General features: G+C 43.4%; 2 long non-coding RNA genes across 2 annotated transcripts; both read left to right on the top strand.

Moving 5' to 3' along the window:
- Positions 1-7: 7 nt before the first annotated feature.
- Positions 8-17,866, top strand: LOC134368936 (uncharacterized). The gene is made up of 3 exons (XR_010022582.1): positions 8-274; positions 16,886-16,976; positions 17,697-17,866. It is a non-coding gene; the product is annotated as an uncharacterized LOC134368936 (long non-coding RNA).
- On the top strand, positions 13,351-14,374 carry LOC134368937 (uncharacterized). The gene is made up of 3 exons (XR_010022583.1): positions 13,351-13,439; positions 13,782-13,937; positions 14,271-14,374. It is a non-coding gene; the product is annotated as an uncharacterized LOC134368937 (long non-coding RNA).
- Positions 17,867-20,418: the final 2,552 nt, after the last annotated feature.

The following is a 20,418-nucleotide window of genomic DNA, read 5'->3' as shown; positions in this document are numbered from 1 at the left end:
GCCGGAACGAAGATGGCCGGTCGCGCGCGGAAATGGAGGGGCCGGCGGCACCGGCGGCAGTGGCGGCAGTGGCGGTGGCTCGGAGGCTGTGACTTGGCGCGCGGCGGCGACCCGGACGACCCGGAGGGCGCGGGTTCCTTGTCCGGCCGACTCAGCCCGGTTTCCTTCCAAAGCCTGGTGCCAGACGGGCAGTTTAGGGGTTCTCAGCCCTTTTGGAGTTGGGAGAGCCTGTTCCCAAACTCTGTTGGTTGCTCTTTAGCGCCGTAAGAGTCAAGTGAGTTAAAATTTTGTTTGAAAAAACACTCGTGTAGGGCGGCCAGAATGGAATATGATTAGTCCCATATGTTTTGGGCGTAAAGGAAAAACAGAGTTGTATTTTAAGTTTCCTTTTTGTGCAAGCGATGCGTGGGGCACGGAGTTGTCTTATTCGTGTAAATAAATACGATCACAGTAAAAAACCTGATTCTTCTAAAAGCACTAGCAGATTTCATTTAATGAATTTCACGAGATGAAGCTTTTCCTTAACTTTCTGCTCTCCTGTCTATGGATTTCAGTGGTGCAACTGCTATTAGAGAGTTGTATTTTTGTGGAATTGGGAGTTCTGTTGAAACCAAGCGTTTCCACTGGTTATCTGATATCTTGTCCTCCCTAGAGCAATTTCTCTCTGCCGGGGCCTGAGTGCCAAAAAGGAAATACTGCAGGCTTCCCAGTGATTTCAAGATTTGAAGAGGCGCGGTGGGGTGACATTGTGCCTGCTTCCTCTACCTGCACAGGAAAGGCAGCGTGCATGGCATTGGCATTTGAAAAGGAACTCTTGAGGAGGGACGCTGTGGAATCCTTTGAAGGTTTATCTGGGTTCAGATAGGGAAAAACGAAAGAAAACAAAAGCATCGTGATTCCCTACCATTCTCTCCAAACATTGCAAACCTTTGGACTCAAAAACTAATATAAATCTTAGCACAGTTTTGTGGGTTAAAAAGATGCTTAGTTATTTTGAAAAGCAGGTGAGATCATATTAGAATTTTAACTGAAGGCTAGAGCCCCAGCTGGTTGATCAAGCCTTGGATGGTTCTAGAAATCGTTGAAGTGCTTGGAAGGTGGTGCCATTTTGTACCGTATGTCTCTTAAAAACCCAAAGGACTGGAAAATGAACCAGTTAAAATTATTGTTTTGCTTCGAAAAGGCAGAGCCCCGTTTTATGAGGGTAACGTAAAAGAGTTGTGGTTATAGTGGAGTGGGGATTCGTGATGAAAGATCTAAATGTAAGTATTTTCATTTTAATGGTGTAACCTGCAACATAGGTGAGCAGACCCTACAGAAACCGGTTTGTAGAGTCTTCATTTCCATGTATTTCATCAGCATTTCATATGCTTCCCCCCCCCAGAAATCAGTTTGTTACTGAATAACATTTTTCACTCTTTTCAGACATAACTTTGTTATAGGTTTTCAAAAGGTCCTGCTTCTAGTGCTAAAAGTGTCAACTGAGTGAACAAAAGTGGATATTTTACATTTTTTGTAAAGTAAAAACGTGTGTACTTTTTGGAGACACTGTTTTTATAGTGAGAGAAAATTCAGCAGGGGACACCTTGAACTTCAGCTCCCATAATACCTTGCCTGAAATATGTATGGAATGTTCAGCAAGCCACAGACATGTAAGTGGAGGGCCAAAGGCTGGAATAGCCTTTCTCCGTCCCCTTTCAAAACAGAATGTTGCCGATTTTTACAGGTGACCGGCTAGCCTTTAAAGTTGTAATTAACATTTATTGTGTGGAAAGAACTGTATGTCAGAGTGCAACGTTTTCTCCATGTGCATCTGACAGTCAAAACCCTTTTTGTGTCACAATTGATTTGAATATGTTATTGGGGAAATAAGGACTTTTACCCAAAAGCTTCCAAATAGAGAACTGACAGGAGAGGGGCAAATGAACAATCGATTTTTGAAGAAACTGAAATTATGAAGGAAGAAATTAATGTAGTAGGTTTGGCAAAAATTGTTTTTGACTTTAAACATCATTTTCTGTATAATTTATTACAAACTGTAATAGCATAACACACGCTGCTGCATGCAGAGTAACTGAAGGGCAAGGGTTGTAAACAAAATCTCTTCTAGGCTTTTACAGTAATTCCATTCAGTGTTATGTTTAACAAGAACGGATGCTACCGGCTCAGGGCTCATTGGTGAATTGCTGTAACTCTACTTTTTAAAGTGACAACAAAGAAGATGCAGGCCTCCAGAAACATCTTTAAAGATGTGGCTACAGATGTGTTAAAAAAAAATCAGTATTTTAAAAACAGAATTTTGTAGTTTGACTATGAACCTACCTTAGGTTTAAATTCACTATTTCTGTAGATTGACACTGTGCATATAATTTTCATTGTTTACTGTGACTGATACCTGAAAACTTTGTTAAAAAACAGAAAGCTGACTCACCATTTCTATGGCTGGTAGTTGCCTTGCATGAGTCTTGTGTGGTTTACACTAGTGACACACATGTATTCTGCATATGTTAACTCAGAGTACAGTGACCACCATATAAAAAGGTATTTGCCATTTGGGCAGAAAGTGTAGGAAGAACATTTTTGCCTCCTTTGTAAAGTTTCACTGGCTTCGACAGTCGTGTATATGTGTGCTTCCAGAAGGGCTGTTTTGATATTAATCCTATAGATGGACCGAGTGGCTGAAACTTAATGTTCTGTTTCCTGTAGTTCGGTTGGAGTTGTACGGTACTGGACGTGCCAGCCACGAGCAGCTTAAGAATGGTGGATGGTATCACATTTGAGATCAATAATCGTGACGATAGTGGAAGACCAAGATTATGTCACGGCATGAGCTTTCGGGGACCCATTTGTACACTAGATGGGATTTGACCTGCACTGTATGGAGAAGTTCAGTGGTATATTAAAAGTCCTCTGAACATGGTTTTGCTTAGAGGAGAAAACAGTCTATACCTCTGGAATCTGCCAGGTTGGAACCTCACATAACAGAGCCAGATAACATCATTACCCGCTTCTTGAAACCTTTATTCAGTTAATAAGTAGGTTTACTATATTTACTCCACAGAGCCTATTTCTGGATTATATAAACTGTCCTGGTTGAGCTTTGTGATAAACAAGCAATGATTTCTCAATTTTTCATTTTTTAAGATTATAGACAGTGTTTATATGAACATGGGAAAGTGTCTTGCTTTTAAGGCCATAAGAGGTCAGCTCCTGGAAGAATCTTCTCTTGCTTCCATTGAGATCAGGAACAACTATTTCTTGGTCTAATGTCTTTCTTTTCCTTTCCTTCCTTTTTTTTTTTTTTGTTTTTAAGAAAAGTGAAGTGGAAAAGTCATTCATTTCCAAAAATAGCTTGCGGATGTTTGGAAACCTCCAGGTTTCATTCTCTGTCCTTCACTCTGATTTAGGAAATGGAAATAACATTTATCACTGTCTGCGGTAGGTTCTACTTCAGGAGCCCATAGGTCAAATGACATGTTCAAGGTCACCTGGTGAGTTGGGGGGGGGGCTTCTTGACTTCTAGCCCAGGTCCTTTTGCTAATGTTGGCTGCTTTTCCAAAAAATTCTGTGAAATTAATCTGGTGGAATAAAAGCAAAGTTAAATTTTACTGAGTTCAGCTATCCCCACTTAAATCTAATAAAGTGAAAGAAACTCCCTGTCCATCAGCACTCATTCCCTGTCTTCTCCCGGGCCCCTGCAGCCACTCATCTGCTTTCCATCTCTATAGATTTGCCCAAACTGGAAATGTCACAGGGACCACTCTGTATATTTCTTTACAACTTCCAGTGAATCTATAATTATTTCAGAATAAAAAGTTTTAAAAAAGAAAATTGGAGAATGAGGGAGCCAAGCAGACATCTGGTTATTTGTAAGTTTTTAAAATTTAGCATGGTGCTGATAACACCAAGGTCAGGGTTCAGATCCCCCTATGGGCCAGCCGCCACACAAACAAACAAAATTTAAGTCAACTCCTTTCCTTGCACTCATTTAGATTTTATTCTTTGTCTACACAGTACCTCTCATAGAGTAGGTCCCCAATAATTGTTTCCTGAATGTAATTATGTGTGTAGAGACAGGTTTTATTTCTTTATAATGATCATTTTGTATTTCTGTATTTCACTGAATTTTTTTAATATATTCTAGAGTTCTCAAGAACAGTCCCTCCTTGTAAGCCGTCAGAGCCCCCATTTTGTTGGGGTTGCCACTCCTAGTTTTGAATCAAGGGATGTGACCCTTTCTGTACATCCTGTTGAAGTCCTGGTTGCTGTATGCCAGTGGGTCTCAACTGGGGTGGGGGGTGTGGATTTTGCCCCCCAGAAGTTATTTGGCAACATTGGGAGATATTTCGTGTTGTTACAAGTGGGGGTTGGCTCTCTCGGCATCTAGTACACAGAGGCCATAGGTGCTGCTAATTGTTCTACAATGTACAGGACAGCCCCCACCACAGCGAAGAACGGCCCAGTTCCAAATTGCATTAGTGCCTGAGATTGTAGCCTGTAGCATGTAGGCCTGCAATTGGCTGAGGCAGGAGCACGTGACCCAGAGCTGTCCCGTGAGCTGAGAGGGGAGGTGTGTGTCAGGCATGGTTGGGGAGAAGCCTCCTTGTCCCCGTAGACCTACAAGGAAGGCAGTCCTTCTGCTAATTAATGTCCTGTCTCGACATAAACCTGGAGCTGGGCAGCCTTGTCGCTGCTCCAAACACCAGGAGCGAGCTGGCTCAGAAGCCGAGGGTGGCAGAGTGGAAAGACTGCATCTTTAAAATGGTGGATGGATGGATGCATTAAGCTTCTGGAGCTGTCTGCCCTCAGCACTTTTTTTTTTAATGTGAAATGAGAAATAACGTGTCCTTCTCCTTTTAAGCCGTTGAATTGGAGTTCTGTCATTTGCAGCCAGCGAAGACATCACCCTGCAGTGTTCATCATTAGCGTTCTCATTGGGGGCGTCGGCTGCCACTGAGCAGATATATTATCGCTTATTAAATATTCCTCTACTTAGTTTGCCCCCTGATATTTATGATTAAATATGTATTATAGTTATAATGCTGCTTATATCCAATTAATTTCTCTGTAGTCTTTTGTGTTTTGGGTTCTTTGGCAGCTGTCCAGTATAAGGATCAAACCCTGCACCTTGGTGTTATCAGCCCCACGCTCTAACCAGCTGAGCTCACTGGCCAGCCCAGTTTTATTTTTTTTCATTTTTGTCTTAGGAGATTGTTCTAGGCATGGGGTGAATGCAACCCAATACCTTTTATTTGTTTGTGTTAATACACTTCTGTTTTGGAATGTTTTAGAGTTACAGAAAAGTTGCAAAGATTGGACAGTTTCCCCATTGTTAACATCTCACATCAGCATAGTATATTTGTCAAAACCAAGAAGCCAACCTTGATACATTACTATTAACCAAACTCTAGAGGTTTGGGTGTCACTAGTTTTTCTACTAATGTTCTTTTTCTGTTCCAGTGGTGCTTAGAACTGTTAAATTGGTGATATTTGCACAGTTCAACCCAATATCTGTAAGTGTGTCCTCCATCTGTGTTTTGTGAGTATTTTTCAATACAGTTGACAACCTTGTTAGACTTGCTCCGAGGCTTCACTGTAGAGTGCAGGGATTCTACAGGATTTTGGAATCACAGACCCTGGGAATTCTGACACAAGGTAGGGATTCTCTGTTTGGAAAATGGTGTCAGCACGTGGAAGCTTTCAGGAGGATTACAGAGCTCTGGAAGCCCACTTGTGGTTCTGAGAATAATGGAGGCTTGATTTCAAATGGGCAGACACCCCCAGAGATGCCTGCCCCACATTCGCTCTATACGTATCACTGAGTGAGTGAATGCACGCTCATGTATTTTACTATCACTAGCCTAGGTACGTCATAAAGGATTCATTCAACAGTGATTCATGGGGAACCTTCCATACTTTCTTCAACTCCTCCTGGCCTCATAACCATCCAAGTGCGGGTGGTCCTGACTTCAGACATGAGCCTTCAGTCTGACTCCTGGCTCTGCCATTTGTTGTGTGCTCCAAGGCATGTTATTTGGGTTCTGTGAGCCTCAATTTTTTCTTGCATAAAATGTTAACAAAATATTTGCCTTTGACATTGCTTTGAAGACTCAATAAGACGAGGTAAAGCACTTAGGGCAGTGTCTAGTGCAGAATGGGCATTCACATTTTAACTTCTCATCGTCATGTTACATAGTCAGTCAGTTTTGTGATTCTTCAATATCTTTACTCTTCTGCCTATCAAAATGTTCTCCCTCCATCATGACACTTCTGTTCTGAGTTGCTTCCTTATTTTCCACGTGGTTGGGTAGCATTGGAGGTTCACCAGTGTCAGAAGTGCTCAGAATTTGTGGTAAATTCTTCCTCTCTACTTGTTCTTTGCATTGTCTTGGTTTTGTGGCTGGGCGAGTGAAGTTGCTGGAAATGAAATGTTGTGAAAGAGAGAGAACCGGTTAGAACAAAGCCATGGAGCTTTTTCTGTCAAAGGCCAGCTAGCAAATATCTTAGGCTTCGCAGGCCATAGGATCTCTGTTGCATCTGCTCCACTCTGCCCTTGTAGCACAGGGGCAGCCATAGACAACATGTAAGTGAATGGGCCTTGCTGTGTACCAATAAAACTTTATTTACAAAGACAGGAGGCAGGCCAGATTTGGCCTGAGGGCAGTTTACCCCTCCAGGATTGATGTCATTCCTGTTTTGTTTAACATGTTAATACAGCCGAAGCTTTTGTGTCATAAACTTTCTTTACTGTTGCATTTGCTTGGCTACAAATCTGAAAATACCCTGAATGTGTACAGAATTATTAATCTCCAGGTGTGGATGCCATCATGTTCTGGAACTTGAAATTCATAACATTCAGTGATGTTAGAGACTTAAAAAAAATTCACGTCATATGATTAGATGTTGTTCCGTAACTGATAGTTCCTTAATATTGGACAGATACTAAGAACAGGTGAAGTAGATTCAAGGTCAAGATCTTCAGCCACATCTTCTCAGCACCCTTGTACGATATTCTACAAGGCAGTTTTCATACATGTCTGAGTAGCTTTTGGATGTATGTTCAGATGCTCAGATGAACTTACTTATGGGATGAAATGAACCTGGCCCAGATCACTGTGCTGTTTGCAGTTCGAGAGTTTCCTTCCAAGACCCAGAATCGAGGGAGGCGTGGGCAGCCTGTTCATACTGACCCCTTGGAGAGTCCCTGCTCCTGCGGGGCTCACGTGCCAGTGGTGGGAGATGGGAAAGTGGGTGAAAGGCGGTTAGAGAGAGGCAGCAGAAAACAGTTAACAGTTAACTGCAACATCAGCTTAGGTGTGTTCCCAGCAGCATGTGACTGAAGCTGTAAAAGATCTTCCCACCGTTAGGCTCACTACTTCCACTAAAATAGTGGTGGTTCTCAGCAGGAGGCAATTTAGCTCTGCAGGGGACATGTGGCAGTGTCTGGAGACATTTCTGGCCATCACTCCTTGGGGATTTGGGAGTGTGTTCTAAGGGCATCTTGTGGGTAGAGATCAGAGATGCTGCTAAACGTACTTCAGTGCACAGCCTGGCCTCTGGTGCTGGAGAATGAGCCGGCCCCAGTGTCAGTAGTGCGGAGGCTCTGGGGTTCCAACAGTGAACCATGCTTGGACAGCCCTTGCCCACATGGGGCTTCTATTGCAAAGGTGGCAGATAGCCATAACTGAGCATGCCAGTGCCAGATAGGGCCAAAAGCTGGCAGGATGAGGCTGATGGGGTGTGGGCTGGGGTGTGGGTGGCTGTTTTGTGCAGGGTGTCAGGTTGCCTTTGAGCCGATGCCTGCAGGGGGTACGGAGGCAGCCTAAGGTATCCAGGGATGGGGGCTGTCTGGGAGAAGGAACAACAGGTGCTGAGGTGAGAGTGACGAGGTGGCCCTTGGAGGACCTTGCAGGCCTTTTCAGGGACTCAGATTGTGATTCTGAATGAGACAGGGAGCCATTCTATTGGGAAGACAACTTTGTATTGCAGTCTCTCTGACTGCTGTGGGGGTCTAGAGGGTGGAAGCTGAAGCAAGAAGACTGGTCAGGAGATGGCTGCTGTCCCCAGGTCCAGGTGATGGTGGCTCAGGCTGAGGAGGAGCAGCAGGGGCACCCCAGACCTTGACCTAGTTTCTCAGGGCCCTGGACACTGTGTCTTGGTCCTCGTCTGATTCACCCCTGCTCTTGAGGCCTCCCCTCAGAATCCTTGCTGGCTTGGGGATGAGCTGTTCTGCCAGAGTGGCTACCAAGGCTGTGTGCTTGGGTCAGCACAGAGCAGCTGGGGTCGTTTGCCTGCCCTCTGCTGAGCTTTGCTGCTGGGGCTGCAGCAATTCCGTGGAACAGGATGCGCTATGCAGCGCACACAGAATGTTCTTGTCATTTGAGCAGTTGGCTGGGTACCTAAAGACGGCGTCTTTGAAGATTTATATATGCCTTTTGAATGCCCATATAATGTTATAAGTTCCTGTGTTGAAACAGGTATTTTATTATTACTTTTTTAAAAAGTAGCAATCAGTTAATTCTATATTTGATCTTAGCCAAAAGTCTGAGAAACGATGTGATCAGTTACGTTCTGATGGCTGGGGTGGATTAGAATCTAAAATGGCTGAAGTCCATGGGGGCCAACTCTACAGAGCTTTTCACATTTTCCCCCAGGAAAGCACTGTGAATGGTCTTCAGAAGTCCTATGGCACTGTTTTGTTTGCTGTAGATATACTGATTCAAAAGGCATCCCGGATGAATCATTCTGTTATTGATCTGGCCCGGGTTGACCCAAGATTGTCTGTTGTTAATCTCAGTATTAAAATCCAAGGCCCCAGAAACCAGCCCTCCCCCCGCCAACATGCGTCACAAACCTCCAAAATGTCACCATGTACATGGCATATTGACAAAAATGTCAAGGATGACCAAGAATAGCTTCTTGCACTCACATGTAGTTACAAGAGAAGGACAGAGTTGCTTTTGCCGTGGCCAGAACCACAATTGCTGTTTGAATAACTCTCAATGCTCAGCTTCACCTGGAACTTTAGACCTACTTACTTTCAAGTTAAAAATAAGAACACACGTGCTCATTATACCTTCAAACTGATAGAATTCTTTTTGTTATGCCATTTGTCACCCAGCTCCTTTTAAAACATAGATGACTATAAAGTTTTACATAAACATGTGACCGATAATATACTTGTTTTTCCTGAGTCATTGTCAGTGTCTCAGCTTTAAACCTAATGCCAGCTCAGTAAATATTTGACGGAATTCAAAGTCTGCATTTCCCTCAGATGGGCTAATTTTTCGCTTGTTATGTAAAATGGAGAAACAGGTCACTTTTTCCCACCCACTTAGAACTGGTTAGTAGCCCTCTTTCATCGATTGGAGTGGACGCAGTCCCTTTTTTGCACCAGTGAAAATAACACCCTGACATTTCACTTCGGGGACAAGTGCTACTTTTGTCTCATTTTCAGAGTTATAAAACCTTGTGGGTTAATCTCAACGAAGTGGTGGAGAGCAAGAGCTAAGCTGTTTCTTGCACCCGCATGAGCTGTGTGATGGGTTTGTGGGAGAACGCTCTGCAAACCCATGGCTAGTTCAGACAGCCTGGACTCTGCGGGGGCTCTTCATTGCCAGTGCCGAGGTCTTCATTGATGGTGTAGTGGAAAAAGCCAGCACGCCTCTGTGTCTTTCCTCTTTTCCGTGGTCTTTTTTATGTCTCACTGCTGTTGGCTTGCTTTACCTCTCCACCCAGAATTAAAGAAGGTGCCGAGGCATATTCCAAACTACTGAAATAAATGAAAATCAGGAAATTTTCCATGAAGCAAACCAATGACATAAGCATATGAGTTACTGGAATTGGTTTTGTGGAGCAGTTTGCCGATAATGTTTGCAAAGCTGGGGTGTGTAAGAAGAAGAGGAAAATTAAATTTTTAAATTCTTTTTATTTTTAATTTTAGTTTTTATTGAATCATAATTGATTATACATACTTGGGGGGTTCAATGTTGACATATGTTGATCAAATCAATATTGCTAGCATATATACTGTTACAAATTGTACTTAATCTTTATGTCCCTTGTCCAATCGCTCCTCATCCTCCTCTCCCTACCCCCTCCCCTCTCTAGTTAGTTACCCTAGATTTCTTCTCTTCCTCTAAAAGACTAATGGTTCCTCTGTTGATTTGTTGCCTACAGGATCTGTCCAATGCTGAGAGTCGTGTTCAGGTCCCCCAATATTACCATAGAGCAGATGCTTCTTCTGTCAATCTGGAATGGGTTTTGTGGTGAGAGACATCCTCTTCTTTTCTTTGGTCTCTGCCGGTGACTCTCCTTGTATCAATGCACTCCTGTGGCTGGTGGGCCATCTGTGTGGTGGTTGTGGTGTTTAGCCGCTTTCATAGCAGCCTTGGTTACTGTGGTGGCTGTGGCAGGCCACCCACATGGAGGTGATGTGTTTGGTATGCTCCTTATCTCTGGCAGTGTGCCTTGTTGTGGGGGATTCCAGTCCCCGGCTCTGTGCCTCAGGAGCCCGGGTGGGGCCCAAGGTACTGGTGGTGTGCCTGGTTGGGGGGGTGGGTCTGGTCCCTGGTTCCATGCCTGGGCCAGAACTAATTTTTATCCTTTGCTTACTTCTAAAATGGGGGAACTTCCTGTGGGAACCAGTAATTGAGCTGTGTTGTTGAGCTAAATTGCTGCTTTGCTGCTGATTCCCTAGGGAAGTCTTTTTGTGGAGGTCCAGTTTTAATGGTTGACCTTATAGGTACTTCTGGCTCTCTAGAGACTGGGTGCACCTGGCTTGTGTAGAAACTCTGATCTGGGCCTGAGTGTTTTCATCAAACTACACTCCTTGTAATCCTATATTCCTGACCAGTCTCCTCTGAGTGGTCCTATGCTGATTGGGGGGCAGATCAGCTGTCCTTGCTATGCCCCAGTGTTCCCCTGGTGGGCCCGTCTCCCCCACCACCAGTGCTGCAAACACTTCCCATGGGACAAGCCCTGCACTGGTCCCTTGCACTGACTCACTGGCCTCTGAGTGGCTCCTTTTTTTTCAGTTGTTCTGGTTCCTCACTCCTGTGTGGGTCCACAGGAACACCGTTAGTGGTCCTGCTCTCCTTGGGGCCACCAAGGCCCTCTTCTCCCCTGCCGCCTCCAAGCAACTCCATCCTAAGGGCACAGCTGCAGCTTTTACCGGCTCCTACTCCGTGCACTCAGCAGCTCCATCTTTAAAGTGGCCGCAGCACGAAATGGTCAGAGTGGTTTTTTTCTTACTCTTGTCGTGGCTTCTCCCACCTTCATGCACTCCGTAGGTCTCTCCTCCTCTTCCCTTGAGCTCTAGCGGCCACATCTTGGCTGTTGTTGCTTTTATATAGTTGTAGATTGGTTGGTTTGTGGGAGAGAGTGACCCTGGGGACTGTCTATTCTGCCATCTTGACCAGAAGCCTCTATTTTTACCTTTAAATCCATCCCTAATTATTTTTCCACTCTGCCACAGCCTTAGCTCAAGTTCTAATAATTCGTTGCCTTGATCTCCACTATGGGATTCTCAACGTAATCCAGTTTCCTCTAATTCTTTTCATTTCTGAGATATCAGACATCCTGCCCTTTATTACAGGTCCATGAAACCTCCTTAATATTGGTAATGAAATGGCTAAAGAAAGGCAACCTGTCACCTACCTTACTCAGAGAAGGATGTTGAAGGATGCCAGAAGGTTAAGTCATTGTGCCCACTTTTATAGAAAACAGTTAAATCCATCTTTAACTCAGAATTAGCCCACTCTCTCCACTGAAAGAATTTATACATCTCCCATCTCTATTCCAGTTAAATACCAATTGCAGCAAATGACCCAGCAAACAGAGGTTAACAGACCACTTGGATTAAGACAGAAAATAATAACGTCATAAAAACCATTCCTGATATACCCAGGACAGATGCTCCTTGACTTACCGTGGAGTTACATCCTGATAAGCCCATCGTAAGTTGAAAATAACATACGAAACATCATAGCTTAGCCTAGCCCATCTTGAATGTACTCAGAACACTTACATTAGCCTACATTTGAGCAAAATCATATAACACAAAGCCTGTTTTTTAATAAAGTGTAGAACATACCATGTAATTGAATACTGTATTGAAAGTGAAAAACAAAATGGACGTATGGGTACCCTAAGTACAGTTTCTACTGAATGCGTGTCACTTTCACACCATTGTAAGGTCGAGCCATCCTAAGTTGGGTGCCATCTGTATATTGAATAAGCTGCACTTGGGGGCCGGGGCCATGGTGAAAAACAACTTTATTGGTTTCCACCAATGAATCTGCAGATCCTGGAGCCCGGTATAGCCTAAAAGCAAAGCTAAAATATCTCATCCAATTCAACGATGACAATGGTCTCAAAGCATACACCTGACTCAGACTAAAAAGCTTGTAGAAGGGGGTGGGGCATGGTTGGCGTCTTTAATTTTTCTCCACTTTATTCTCCTACTTTCAGTCCCCTACCCTGCTGCTTCTGGCTACTCCAGGGTGGGTAGGAGCGAAGCAGAAGCGTTCAGGAGGGTAAAGGCCTTACTTGACGGTGTACTTGTATTCTGGTGGTATAGCAGGTGCACAAAAGCTGGCCCATTCTCTCACAGGATGCCTTGCTGTGTATTTCAGTGACCCACTGTCTTACTCCATTTGTGCTGCTATGACAATATACCTGAGACTGGGTAATTTATGAACAACAGAAATTTATTTTTCACAGTACTGGAGGCTTGGAAGTTCAAGATCAAGGTTCAGTGTCTGGTGAGGTCGGGGTCTCTGTTTCCAAGATGGCACCTTGAACACTGTGTCCCCACATGATGGAAGGGATGGAAGGAAAAGACTTGCCCTCTCAAGCCCTTTTGTAAGCACTAATCCCATTTATGAAGGCTCCACTCTCACGATTTAATCACCTCCTAAAGGCCCATCTCTTAATACTATCACGTTGATGATTAAGTTGCAACATATGAATTTGGGGGCCTTTTTCATTCAGACCATAGCACCAGCCATCCTTTGGTAACTTCCCACTTCTCCCTCCCTTGCTTTGGGGATACAGTCTCCAGAAGCCACCTGCCACCTCATCCCCCCTTGCAGGATGCTTTTGCCTGGACCCTCTCTCCTAGGCAGGCAGTCTTCTTGAGAGGGGTCCCTTCCTAAGTACTCAATCCACCCATCAGAAATCTGCCTCTTTGCTGAGCCGAACTTCAAACTTCAAGCCACTCCTCTGGCAACCCTCTCTATTCTCTTCCCTCACAGAAATTGCCAATTTCCAGACTTTAGACATGTGCAGGCAAGTATCAGACAGCAATCTGTGTGCCGTCTGAACTCTGGGAATCCTATCCCAGGTTTTCCATGGACTTTCACTCTGGTCCCATGGCTATAGCTGGATGATGTGTTTCTACCTCCAATCAAGCATCCAGAGGTGGTTGTGGGGTAGAGGTAAGTTCCACCCACCACTCAGCCTCTTCAGTTTCTTCAGCCTCCTTCACACACTTTTGAGGTTAGTGACAGGCTAAAGGCCCCTGGACAAACATAATACCCTATTTTACCCGAAATACCTGATATAGTTCTCTCTCTAGAATGTGGGAACTTGCTACATATTCTCAGTGTTGAGGCCTCAGCTGAAATGGGAAAGAAGAAATGTCTCATTTAATGTTGTATTACACCAGATTAAGGAGTGAATCAGGCTGCCAGCATTCGTCAGGGCATAGTAGAGACATCAAACAACCTTAATGCAGCGATAAAGATTCTGTACTTCAAGAAAACTTTGTTCAATCACAGGAGCAAATAATGGGATTCTATAAATAATAGACTGGGTCTTCAGACAAGAAAGCATCCATGCCCGATACAGAATGGAATGGGTCAAGACCCGTTTGGGGCTCAGTCGGAAGAGCAGCAGACTGATGTGCAATGGGCTCCCACATGAAAACCACTCTGGTAATATTACCTGTTTGTTAATATTCCCAGCGATATATGCAGCACCAGGCAAACAGCAAGTGCTTCTATATGTAGTTTAGAAATGGAGGGATGGGTAGGTGATAAGCAAACGCTGAATCCAACACGCTGGGTCCCTTGGTCAAACAAACAAACCAAATGCTCTTATCAGCTCCTTAAGAAGTAACTGGAAGTTATTATAGAACCCCACAGTATATTCCTTGGAATTTGTAGTAAATATTTAGTCAACTTAATATTAAAATGGGTGTGGTTCTCTTTCCACAGCACAGTTCATCTTCTCTCAGCTAATCCTTTTGTTATCTTCAAAAATCCCAGGTTAAAGAACCCCTCTGTCTATGTTATACATCGACATATGAAGTGAATGATCTTTACCTGTCTATTGAAATCAAAATAGGTATACCCAGAGTGTGGGGCAAAACAGGTAAGCAACAGCCCTTGCATATTTTGTCTTCACTGGGTTTCTTTCTGTCCAGGTGTACTCCACTTCACATCTATTCTTCCTAGCGCAGGGCCATCTCAGCTAGTTGTACCTGCAGGTCATCACGTTGTCTATAGTGAGTGTTAAATTATTTCTCAAGAAAAGAACACTTTCTAAGAGCAAAACAAACAGTGTTTTAAATGCAACTTGATTGAGTTTTCCTACAGGTAGTGGTTTCTGACCACTGCATGCCCCTGAGAATAATAGTCTTTCTCAGACTTCTTTGAAAGCCATGTTTCTACTTTCATGACTTAAAACAAGACAGTGAACAATCCCAAGGGAGACTTTACAGTTCTTTCCCTAACCAATCAGAACTTCACAGCTATGAGTCCTCCTGATTCAATTATCTCTTGCTGCTTGACAAATCACTCCAAAACTTAGTGGCTTAAGCCAGCAACAATTAGGGGGTATTTTTGTGATTCTGTGCGTTGATTCAGCAGGAAGTTTCTCCTGATCCATTTGGTATTAGGAGTCAACCACCCAGCTGTATTCAGCTGGCATCTGTGCTGAGCAGAAATGTGCAAGAATGTTACACTTACATTTGGTGCCTAAGTGCTTCTCCACGTGGGTTCTCCCCTAATAGGCTTGTGCTCTCTCATAGCATGGTGGTCTCAGGATAGTCAGAATTCTTATATGGCAGCTGGCTTCTAAGAGGGAGGATGTCAAAACAGCCATTCCTCTTAAAACCTGGGCTGAAAAGTCCGACAATGTCATATTCTCCACATTTTATTGGTCAAAGCAAGTCATAAGGCCAGTCCAGACACCAGAGGAGGGGAAACAAACTCTCTGCCTTGATGGGTGGAGCAACATGCACGTGCAAGAGAGGAATTGATGGTGACCATCTTTGGAGACTATCTACCCCACTTCCTAATATAGACCAAATCCCTCTTTTTCCCTAAGGTTGTCAAGTTATACCATTAAAATAATTTCAGTACTGTGTCACAGGTTACATAAGAGAGGTAAACATTTGTTACCATGTTGTCAGAAAAGAGGAAATAATACTACCTTTGGAAGGACGCATCTGGAAATTCTTCACGAAGGTGGTAATGCTTTGTGGTAACCCTCAAATCCTTGAGCTTTACAGAGGTATTTAGGGTACATAAAGAATTGCTTCATATAGTGCACATCTCTTAGAAAAGAATAAACTGTGATTGGCTAAGAGGTCTGTATGAGTCAGGGCAGGTTAACTAATGCAGCCAACAAACACCTCCCAAACCTCAGTGGTCTCACACTTTAAAGGCTTATTTCTCACACATATCACAGTTCAATGCAGGCCATCAGGTAGGCTCTGCTCCACACAGTCATTCAAGGACCCAGGCTCCTTCCATTTAAATGGCTCTAAATCCCTGGGGGCTGTCTCCACTAAATGATCTGCATTAGGTCATCCTTCAAGGAAAGAGAAAGAATATGGAGAATCACATGGAGACTGTTGATGGGCCAGGCCTGGAGATAGCATACAACACCTTCACTACCTAACTGTAAGGAATTCTGGGAAATGTAGTCCAGCTGTATGCCCTAGAAAGAGAGGAAAATAGTCAGACCCTGCCATAATCTCTTGCAAATGCATCCCTACTTTTCTAAAATGTAAATATCCTCTATTACAAAAAAAATGGTTAATTTGTACTTAATGCCTGCTAGCAGCTATTTGAGAAGAATTGGATACAAGATAGAATTCAGAAGAAATATCTGAGCAGGGTCTTATGAAGAGCTTTAGCTCTGAAAGATGTGGCAAACTTTATCCACATTCAACTCCCTTCACAATGTCAACCTAAATAAAAACAATACTGAGCCTCCCAAAATGTAAGGAAGCCCAACCAATTTCTGATTTTTCCCATGATTATTGGTTTGTTGTTTTTTCAAAATATTTAATACCCTCCAGAATGATTTGTGTGTGTGCGTGCACACTAGTCTTCCTATTAGATAATCAGATCTAGCCCAGTACCTAAAGAACAAATGCCACAAGATAAAAGGACAATAATACAGAAAACTTTGGTGAATGCACAATTTTCCATAAAGCCCTCCATTTCCACCCCTACCAAAGATACTCCTCAACACTGGCTAACTCTGACCCCTCTTGTAAATAATATGCTTGAAGAGATAGTGCTCCACAGTTCTGCATTGACAAATTACATAACTTCTGGGATTCTGGGTAGTTTGGAAGAGGAGACTATTTGAGCAGAAAACTTGGGATTGTATTTGCTTGTTTGTTTTTATTTAGTTCAAGTCCTAAAGGAGACTAACCAGAATGTTTCTCCACGTAGTCTATTCTGATACTTCAGATACTGAGTCTGAGATCTCCTTATCTTTAATAGATTTGTAATCCATTCACAGAGAAGGCAGTGTGTATTTTTACAAAAATGTGGAAATAAGTTGTAGTCAGCACAGGATTGGTTATGCTACAGTAACAAAAATCACAAAGGCTTCGCACAACATGTTTGTTTCTCACTTACAGGAAATCTGGGGCAAGTTGGCAAGAGCTCGCCTGCGTCTGGTGACTCAAGGACTGAAGCTTCCTCCATCTGCTGAGGCTGCCATCATGATATGTAAATTCCCAGGTTGCCATGGTGGGGAAAGAGGGGGATAGAGAAAGCACACCAGCTCTTCAATTCCTCAGCTCATAAGTGACACATGCCATTTCCATGCAGAATTTATTCAGTAGTGGTTGTCACATGGCTTCCACTTCTCTTTGTAGGAAGTGGGGAAATATAGGGAAGCATGTTGTAAATCTGATGAGTATTAACCACCTTTGCCTTCTAAGGGAAATAAGATTACCTTCAGGACGTTAAACAGGCAACATTCATATACCATGGATGAAATTAGAAATCCAGGAGCATGTGTGTAAATGCGTGATGAGAGTCTGATATAGACATCCATCCCTCCACGAACACCATGCTGCTATAGAAAATCATTGGCTAATCTAGAGATTAACAGGCATGGAGCCCTCGGGTCGCTGGCAGTGTGTCAATTTTTCCTTCTCCCTGTAAAGAACGGATACTTTTATTTAAGGGATACTTTATTATTGCGAGGTGCTGCAAGACTCTTACTTCAACCCAAAATGTAATTTAGACAGTCTACGGAAAGGAAAGAGAACTGGAGATAGAAGTATAGAATTACGGAGATAAAGCTTCCTCTGTCCCAAAGTTATGACTTGCTATCTAAACTATGTTATTAGAGAAAGGGAGGAGGAGGCCGGCCTTTCGGTGCTTCCAATGAGGAGAGTAGTCATAGGCAGATACCACTAATTCCCATCATTTCTACCCCAGGTTAAACAAAGTCACTGGGTCATGCCAGCCATTCGTCCAGCCCTCCATCTCCGAATGGGCACCCTCTGCTCCAACACTGAAAGATAAAGAAAAATCTCACCAATAGGGGGCTAAAGAACCCAATGTGGTTAATATGTGATTATTACTCGATACTGTCATAGAAAAATTAAAGAAACTGTAGAAAAACTTCTCCTGTGTTTGCCTGCCTCTTGGGAGCTTTAAATATCCATCCAAACATTTTCACAAACCAATGAGATAATTAGGACTGTCAAGGAGAGCAAGTTATCCCTGATCTTGGTAAGATCCAGAATTACACTAGCATCATCGTAGAGAAGGAAGCCTAGAAAGTTATTGTAAACTATTTCATTGTGTTATATTTTTTTCTAAAGAACGGCTTTTTTTTTTCTTACAGGTGAGATAATGTTGGTCTACGTGGGTCTAGAAAAATGTGTTAATCTAGGAGAGAGGCATGTCCTGACCCTGAGAAATATGAATATTCTATTTTGGAGAGATAAATATCACTGAGACAGTTGTGTGATTCATAAGGAGTCACCATGGCCTGGACAGAGTAGCCCTTGGTACCATCTATCAGCCGAATTCTAGTTTTTTGCTATCCACCCAGTCTTCTCATTTCTAAGCCAAATTCCCAAATGTCTGGATACCAGGACAGAAGGCTTCAAGGTGGCTGACACCAACACGCCAGCCCTGAATAAAGTCAGTGCTTACATTTGTGCTCCGTGTTATCCCTCAGTTTTTTAGGTGTTTGACTAGCTTGGGTCCATTCCCAAGAGCTCGATATTTCTGATGACATGAAAAAAATTGGCTTTCTGTTTTTGAAAACCCAAAACCTAGTAACAAACCCTGCATTACCCAAATGGCCCACAACCTCATCTCGCCTTCCCTCTCTCTCTAACTGCACCCAAATGGACCCACACTCTCTCACAGCCACGGGGAAATTCTATTTCTAAAAGAAGAAATAGAGTTTCCTTAGAAAAAATATAACACGATGGAATAGTTTACAATCATTTTGTAGACGTGCCTCTCTAAGATGACGCTAGGGCAATTCTGTATCTTACCAAGATCAGTACAACTTTTACATAAGCTAAAATCATTCAGCTTTGTTGTGGTTTGTGATTGAACAAGAATGGACACAAAATGAGCTCAATTCTTTAAACTACCAAGTAGCAGTCATATAACCCTTTGCTTGTTAAATTTATCTAGCTTCAAACATGATTGTAACAGTGTTTGCCTTAAATTTGCCCCTGAGGACCACGGGAAAAGTTGTATGACACTGCCAATCATGTATACTGGATTTCCAGGCTGACGGTACCACAGAAAACCATTATTATTGTATTCACATCAAATCTCTGAGATCAGAAGTCACATTGCTGAACTAGGACTCTGTTTTGCTCCCTTGAATGTAGGACACAAAAAGTCACTGTGGGATAGCATTCGGATTCCTGTCTGTTCAGAAGAATAAGGATTTTGCTCATCTGTGTTTGCCTGCCAGCGAAAATAACAGCAATTTCAGCTCATTTTCTTCATATCATATGACTTGGAATTCATGCCTTTTACTTGGTGAGCTTATGATGGCCATTTATAGACCTATAGTTTTATGTGCCACTTTTCCATAAAATTCACTCCCACTTTGTAAACCCAAGGCCAATGATGCACAAACCAGGGGTTTGGAGACACATTACACACAATAGTCTCCAAGAAATGAGAACATTCATGTCTATGTCGATAGTGTGTTTCCTTACCCTTCCTTGGACCTGTATTTCCACTTGAGTAAGAACAACCCCCACACAAAGAGCTCCATTCCCTTCCCTAACGTGCCTGCTGGCAAAGGCGTCCTGTATGGAGGGAAGTCTTTGGAATTCATGTAGTTCTCCATGAGATGCTGCCCAAGATCTATGAGAAGTGGCCTTGCCTACATCTGGGCTGGCCCAGAGAATGTGTTCTCTGGATTTATCTCCCTGACTATGTAGCCCACTGTCTTCTGAAAGTGCAATCCAGGCCCTGCAGCTGATATGACATCACAACCTGAGGGACTAGATTTCAAATGTTAAGTCTGCCTTTTATTTCTTGGGCCACTCTCAGTGCTGTAGGGAGAACACGTTGGGAAGCGGTTCTGAAGAGAAGGACCAAAGAAGAGGCCATTGGAAGTCCTTTGCGGTACCCGCTCAAAACTTGGCATTTTCTCCTTCCTCCTCCCTTCCTTCATCTTTCAAGTTCTCTTATCCCTTGAGAAAGCACTGGGTTACTTCAGCTACCTGAGTGCTGGTTGGGTTCTCCAGGGAACCGGCACTGAGATGGAGTTAGGAATGCAGTAGGTGGACTGGAGAGTAGCAACTGCAAAAGAAAAGGACGGAAGAAGGATTGGACAGAGGAAGCTTCCAGACTGATGCTGACCTGGCAATTTCTCTATCAGCCCAACAGAAAGCTCCAGAACAAAGATGGCCGTTAGAAGAGGGCAGGAATAGCTAGAACCTTTGTAGCATTGCTTTGTTCAGTCCTGGCCGGGACTGCTCTAAGAGGAGCATGACCTTGGCTCTAAGGCTAAGGCAGTTGGCCAAACATACTCCTCGAAGCTCCGCTCCAAGTTTTTTCTGGAAGCTTGAAGGAGGATCTGAGCGGCACATCTTCGTGTCTGCCACAGCTAGCCACTCTTTCATTTGGAAATAGCCCCACTCCCAGATGCATGTAATTCTAGCTGGGCAAA

Source organism: Cynocephalus volans, chromosome Y (genome assembly GCF_027409185.1).
Source record: "Cynocephalus volans isolate mCynVol1 chromosome Y, mCynVol1.pri, whole genome shotgun sequence".
In the NCBI taxonomy this organism is placed as follows: domain Eukaryota; kingdom Metazoa; phylum Chordata; class Mammalia; order Dermoptera; family Cynocephalidae; genus Cynocephalus; species Cynocephalus volans.
The sequence above is the reverse complement of the archived record's forward strand: the minus strand, read 5'-3'. Positions and strand labels throughout refer to the sequence as shown.